Source organism: Chlorocebus sabaeus, chromosome 25 (genome assembly GCF_047675955.1).
Source record: "Chlorocebus sabaeus isolate Y175 chromosome 25, mChlSab1.0.hap1, whole genome shotgun sequence".
Lineage (NCBI taxonomy): Eukaryota > Metazoa > Chordata > Mammalia > Primates > Cercopithecidae > Chlorocebus > Chlorocebus sabaeus.
In genome coordinates, this window is record NC_132928.1 from 53,830,022 (window position 1) to 53,837,044 (window position 7,023).

Consider the following 7,023-nt stretch of genomic DNA (forward strand, 5'->3'; position numbering starts at 1 on the left):
GATCTGATAATTAACTGCTTGCATCCAGTTAGTTGTTTGGCTGTCTGACTGTGCAAGACAGGAACTAACAGTACATTGCAATTCTGCAGGGGGTCTAATTTTCGGCTTTCAGAAATTTCAGATTTTTTGTGTCCTATCCCCTTAATTGCTGTTGTTGTTGTTGTTGTTGTTTATCTTGCACTGTTAGGTAGGAGAAAATTCATTGGCTAAGTTGATCAAGGGATCTAAATGGTCAAGGTAAAAATGGGATTCTTAATTTCTGAAGAACTGAATACTCCCCCTTCTGGCTATGCCTACATTTACATGTATAAGTATTAGGCCCTAGAAACAGCAAATGCTTACAAAAATGGTGAAATGTTACTAAAGATATTTTAAAATTACAGTGGAATGTTCCAAATGAAAAACATTGTGCTTTAAAAAGTACATTTAAAAATGAAAGCTCCCAAATTAGGCTAACCCAGGGATGCCTATTTATGTGCAGAAGCTTCTAAAAAGGTTTCAATATTTTTATTACCTCTTTTAAAAGACTCTTTATAAAAGGCAAATAAAAACCTTAGGCAACTAATTGATAAGAAAAATTAAATCTGCTACCATTTTGGCTTAATAACTATTCCACCCCCAAAAGTAAAAAGAAAGCTATCCTGGATAAAGGGTTTATAAAATATAGGGCCTCAGGTAAAGTAGGTTTGCTTCTTTTTCAGAGCTATTCGTGCTGAGTCCAGACATACAGAATGCTTTCTTTGCCCTATTTCTCAATGTACTCCACCCTGAACTTGGTAATTTTTGCGAAGAAACAGTAGCTAAGTTAAAAAAAAAAAAAAAAAAAAAAACCTGCCTATTGAACTAAATCATTCTCAAAAATACACCTTTCTGACATTTAGCTGGCTGCTTTGAAATGCTTTTGTAAATAAAATTTACATCTATAAAGGAAATCTTCATTTGTAAGGGTGTCTGCCTCTGTGCACTTGGAAAAGAGGGAGGACTGAGTCACTAGAAACTCCTATCATTGGTTTAAATTTATAGAACAAATCTTACCTTTGTTTAAGGTGTTTTTCTTCCCATCTTGTCTTAACTAGGCCTTTACCTACATCCTGATTCCTTGGTTTGGGCAAATTATGGTACAATATTTAGGTCAGAAGTCTCAGTTCTCTGATTTTTGAGATAGAAATTTCCTACCTTATTTTACTTAAGAGTCATCCCATTAGAAATGCAAATCTAGGGTTGCCTAGCTAACAATTGCTTAGAACGATGGAACAAATAATTGGAAGATTGATTGTCACAACAGGGAAAACAGAAAAACTGTTTGAGAGCTGGCAAATGAGAATCTTTATGAAAGCTATAAAATTTGCTTCTGTCATGTGTGTCTGTATGTCTATATGTGTTATGTGTATGTAATAATATTTGATTTAGAAAACTAATATTAAAAGTATTGGTAAAATAAAATAGAATTGGCTTCAGAATTGTCAGTTAAATATAATTCAGACATTTTTGCCTGGATCTACTGGTCAGACAGATTTATGTTGTCTCCATGACATGTTTTAACGTTGTGAAATGATATCTTTGACATTTGCCTAATTTGTCTGTTAGCTAAAGCTGTAAGGCACAGATGCTGGGCTACATTGAAGCCTTGTACATGTCTTACTGTGAGCTTGTTTTTTTATTTTGAGCCTCTGGATTCTGGGATCTGGACAGGTTGTTACAATAGGTAGCTAGTAAGATATGAGCAGAGCAGGAGAGCCCTCCCTCCCCCAACCTGGAATGTCAGGTGATTATCAATGATGGTCAGGTGGTTGTTAACTGTCTCTCTAAAACACTAATTGGTTGCAGCCAGTGCCAAGGAAAGGCAGTTCATAGATAGAAAAACCTGAAACTGGTGATCAGCAGCTTCCCGATAAGATCTCAGGAGTTGGGTGTGCATTAAGAGGCAAAATGGCAGAATTTAACTGGTGTATGACTTTCTAGGGACGTTTGATAAGGGAAGAGTGCCTCAGGTGAGCATGCATACATCTCCAGTAAACACACTGCACATGCTCCTCTCCTGAGTGCTAGCAGGCCACTGCTCATGCAGACAGCCAACCCAAAGGAAGAATAACAGAAGAAGGGATGCAAGACCCCAGAAGTATGCCAACATATAAAACCCCAAGTCAAAGGTCGAATCATGCACCTGATCTCTCAAGTCATCTCCTTGGCCCTTTTCCGAATATAGAGGGTCAAGTATTTCCAAATGTATTTTATTTCCTTTTGTTCCTGCTGTAAAGTTTTTTAACAAACTTCACTCCTGCTTTAAAACTTGCCTCTCTCTCCTTCTGCCTTATGCCCTTGAGTCAAATTCTTTCTTCTGAGGAGGCAAGAATTGAGGCTGATGCAGACCCACATGGATTCACTGCTGGTAACAAGGTGACCATGGTGAGGCCTGGGAATATGTCCTCAGTGCCTGGACCACTCTCTGCAAAGCAAAGCCAACCTTCATTGGCACATTCTCCCTGAACCAGTGTTGTCAGCTGGCCATGCCAGGTTTGATCCTCCAGGTATCATCTTCACAGTTGTCCTCTGTCCTGACCTCTATACCTGGTATGTAAATTCAAGACCCAGATGAGCCCTTCACTACAGAACTGCCTTGGGTGCCATACAGGTATTTAGGGCCCAGGATGATTAGGGAAGATATTAGGGAGGGTACCTATGTCATAGTTTGAAAATTCTTTTCAGTAATTTAAAATCTTTAATCTGTTAAATTAACCAATAGATAGTCATAACATGTTTGAGTTATTTCTAAGTAAGTTAAAATATTGAAACATTAATTATTTAACCTAAGTTTAAGTTTATATATCTTGACATCTTACTTTTACATAGTATAGAGAAGCTAAATATAATTAGATCTGTTAATAAACAAGAAAAACTGAAGAAACATCTTTCTTAAAACATTAGGAAATGATTTTCATCTACAAATACTGATATAAAACAGTTTAAAATTACTGCCTAGGTTTTTGCTAGAAATTAGGGTTATTAAGAGTTAAAATTAAGGTTAATATATGTAAATAAAACTACCAGATATAAAAGAAACAATTTTATATACAGAATGTATTTTTTTAAAAATGGAAGATATATTTTTGGTGAGGAAAGTTGTAAAGGCATGAAGATGTGTGTATGTTGAAAAAAATAATTTTGTCTAGTTTAGAAGCTATTTCAAGTTTATTTCAAATTGAAAGAATAAAATATATAGATAAAATTACATGGGTATAAAAATTTGGGGAAAGAAAAATAGAAAAATTTTGTGAGAGGCTAAAAAAGTTTTATGAAAATCTTACCTTGTGTGTTCAAAAGCTGCCCGAGATTGGATGAATTTGTTTGTAAGGTTTTAGTCAAATGAACTTTCGTGTTGATAATACACTAATACAATAGTAAAATTTGGTTTCTCTTAAAGAAGAATTTTATGTAGTATGAATCAGAGTCAGTAAAATATTTTTGTTCACCTTTTGAGGAAACTGCAAAAAAGAAAAGGGGAAGAGAAGAGAGAAAGATTCTGTCTTAGGCTGTCTTTATTAGGCCTTTGCATTATTTGGAAAACTGAGCCTCTTCACTATCAAAGAGTAAAGGTTTTTGCTTTCAGAATCTTTTAATTATCACTTTGACTAAATGAATGACTATTATTTTACGGTGACATGTGATACTACTTTGATTAAGTGTTTTAAATTTTTGGTGTATTTGACAGGCTTTCCAAATTCAAATTTCAGATTCAAAATTAAGTCACTTTGGCTTCACACTAACTTTGGGATGTTACAATGTGTCCCTGCAGCATCCAAAATGGGGATAATGAATAGGCTTATCTGATATGTTAAATTACATGAGAGACATTGTCAAACAAGAAACTATGTTTAACCTTCTTCAAGTTATATTTTTATGGATATGTTTTTAATATATGTTTCAAAATTATAAGAGATTCCTAAAATTCTGATATGCCTTGTTATGTTATTGGTTATAATTATGGTTATTATGCAACAGAAATAACCAAATTTATTTGTCAATTTTGTCTTTAACCATGACTATTTTAAGTTGTTTCCACAGTTAACTGCTTAATTCTGATGCGTTTTCTTTCTTCTTTCTTCCTTTTTTTTTTTTTTTTTTTTTCCAGAGACGAGATCTCACTAGGTTACCCAGGCTGCTCTTGAACTCCTGGGTTCAAGAGATCCACCCACCTCAGCCTCCCAAAGTCCTGGGATTAGAGGTGTGAGCCACCGTGCCCGGCCCTGATGCATTTTCTGAAAGCTCTTCAGAAGCAAATAAATTGCTAAAGTATTGTGTCTCCTAAAAGGTTCATGAAAAGGATAGAAAGGACCCTGATATCATTTAAACTGGGTAAGAATTCCCAGAATTCTAATGAAGAGACTGACTGGTTTATAAAACTGCTAATCCAAGCAAGACAAGAATTAATTGAATACCAAGGAAATACTTTGCCAGATTTTCATGCTATATAAGCTGGTAATGAAATTGTTAAGATCTGCAGTTTCAGTAAACTCCATGGTCCAAGCCAAATTGCCTCTGATAACTCATCTAATAAACAGTGCTATGCATCTGTATTGGAGAAACAAAACTGGTGTTTAAGAGGATATAAATTAGTTGTTAAATGTGGACTCATGGAGAACCTGGATAACCACATGGTCCCTCCTGCGTCCTTAAAGCCTCCACTATTAAAAGCTCTGCAATTTATATATATGGAAGACAATAGAAACTTCAGGTTTTTGCTACCTGATGTGCCATTTGGACATTTATAGAGGGATTTTATTTCTCTGCCATTTTCAGTGCATGTTTTCTAGATGTTTAGAAGCTTTTTCATGCAAGAAGGCTGATGGTATAACTGTGGCTAAGAGGTTATTAGGAAATGTGTTTCCTCATGGGGCATTCTGGAGAAATCTTCAATGATAGAGGTATTTGTTTCACTGGACAAGTTGTAAAACAGTTAAATAAAGTTTATAGATAAAACAGCATTAGACAAAGCTAACTGAATCGACTGGATTGCCTTGGTCAATGGTATTGCAGATTGATTACAATTAGATCCACTTTCATTGGAAAATATAAGTTGACCCCTTATGAAATAGTCACTGGAAGGTTTGTGCCCCTAATAATAGGGCCTCATGTATCCTCTGCTTCTAAACTCTGAAATGACTATATGCTGCAAATCTTTAATGCATTATGCCAAAGTGCATTTTTTTTTCCAGATAAAGGAAGCTTTTCATGATGGACTAACTGAAGACAATGAAACCCTTTATGGTCTAGAACCTGGAGACTGAGACTTCTAAAAACATCAGAAAAAGACTGCCCTGCCACCTACACTGCAGCAATAGAATCTTTGGTCCATGGAGTCACTCATGCTAAGTGTGACATAACCAAACTGAAACTGTATGGAAGCAGATAGATCCCAAAACAGACTATGGTTGTTTTTTTGTGTTTTTTGTTTTGTTTTGTTTTTTTTCTCTCTTTCTCTCCTGAAAACAGGAGACTCCAGCATGAGAAAGCCCCTTCTGGCCTGGTGTGGCAGCTCACGCCTGTAATCCCAGCACTTTTTGCTTGAGCCCAGGAGTTCCAAACCAGCATAAGCAACAGGGCAAAACCCCATCTCTACAAAAAGTACAAAAATTAGCTGGGCGTGGTTAATCCCAGCTGCTCGGGAAGCTGAGATGGGAGAATCTCTTGAACCCAGGAGGTGGAGGTTGCAGCGAGTCGAGATTGTATCACTGCACTCCAGCCTGGGTGACAGAGTGAAACTCCTTATCAAAAAGAAAGAGAGAGAGAGAGAGAGCCCTTTCTGGTGTAACCCTTACAAAAAAGTAACCTGAAGTCCTTGTTCCCACCTTACAAAATCCACCATTCTGCTATTTCCCAGTGGGATTTGGGTCCAAATAAGAACATTTATGATAGCAACAGAGTGACATAAACAGCCTAAAAAGACGATTTGTTAAATTAAGTTTGACATAAAGCTACCTCCTTACATATTTAAATTTGGTCTAAAAATTTCTTCATACATAGTGAACTGTAATCTAACTGGATGTGTAAACAGACTATAACCTACTCTTGTAACAGACAGCCGAATCTTAGTCAATTATAGCAGCCGAGTTTCAGTCAATCACAGGCAGTCAACTTTTCACACCATGTTCAAATAAGGCAAACACTGAGCTGTAACTAACCTGGCTATTTCTGTACCTCACTTCTGTTTTCTGTTCACTTTCCTTTTTTTGTTTAGAAATCCTCTCTGACCACATGGCAGTGCCAGAGTCGCTCTGTACCTATCGTGGTTCTGAGGGCTGTCTGACTCCTAAATCATCCTTTGGTCAATTAAACTCTGTTAATTAATTAATCAATTTAATTTGCCTAAAGTTTTTATTTTAACGAGACTTAAAGTGTGTGTATATATATATGTGTATGTGTGTGTGTGTGTGTATGTGTATAGTCACACTGATAGTAACTACGTGTTTGGTGTCTGTCATGCAACAGAGCAAAAAATTTTTTAAATAGAGGGAATAGAACTAAAAAAACTTCCTATCCAATTGGTAACTGATTTACTCGGAGTTTTGCAGCTGCCAGCTCAGATATCGATAGTTCATTTTGCTAGCAGAGCTTCAAAGCTGCTGTTAAAACACAGCAATCTCTAAACTTAAAAAGTTTCACTTTTAACACAGTGAGAAACGTTTGTTCATTTTTAAAACGATCCTTTGTAAATGAAAGTAGACAAAAGGATTATAAAAGGGGCTAAATGAAATTTGAGCAACTATGAAAACTACCTAGCAAACTAATTCCTATGCCACAGTACCCATTTGCTTGGTTAGTATTGTTGTGTTATCAACAAAATCACCTGAATAAAAGAGGGAGTTTAAAGACACCAAACTCTTTCTACACCTACCCAAAAGGGAAAAGTATTCAACGGATGAAAAAGAGATGTGCTATTTGTCAGCAGAATTCTTTACAGGCCACTCCCAAGGTAAGCCCAAGAAGTTACCCCCAGCCAGCTTTGCCAGGAACCTGGTGGCATTT

At 36.2% G+C, this 7,023-nt stretch overlaps 1 long non-coding RNA gene across 2 annotated transcripts in view; it reads left to right on the top strand.

The window, feature by feature from the left end:
* The window catches only part of LOC119619642 (uncharacterized), a 30,522-nt gene extending 24,169 nt beyond the window's left edge, over positions 1 to 6,353 (top strand). For both annotated transcript variants that reach the window (XR_005236135.2, XR_012091260.1), the window contains 2 exons: positions 4,130 to 4,353; positions 5,214 to 6,353. This is a non-coding gene — a long non-coding RNA (uncharacterized lncRNA). The remainder of the gene's footprint in view (positions 1 to 4,129; positions 4,354 to 5,213) is intronic.
* The last annotated feature ends 670 nt before the right edge of the window (positions 6,354 to 7,023 follow it).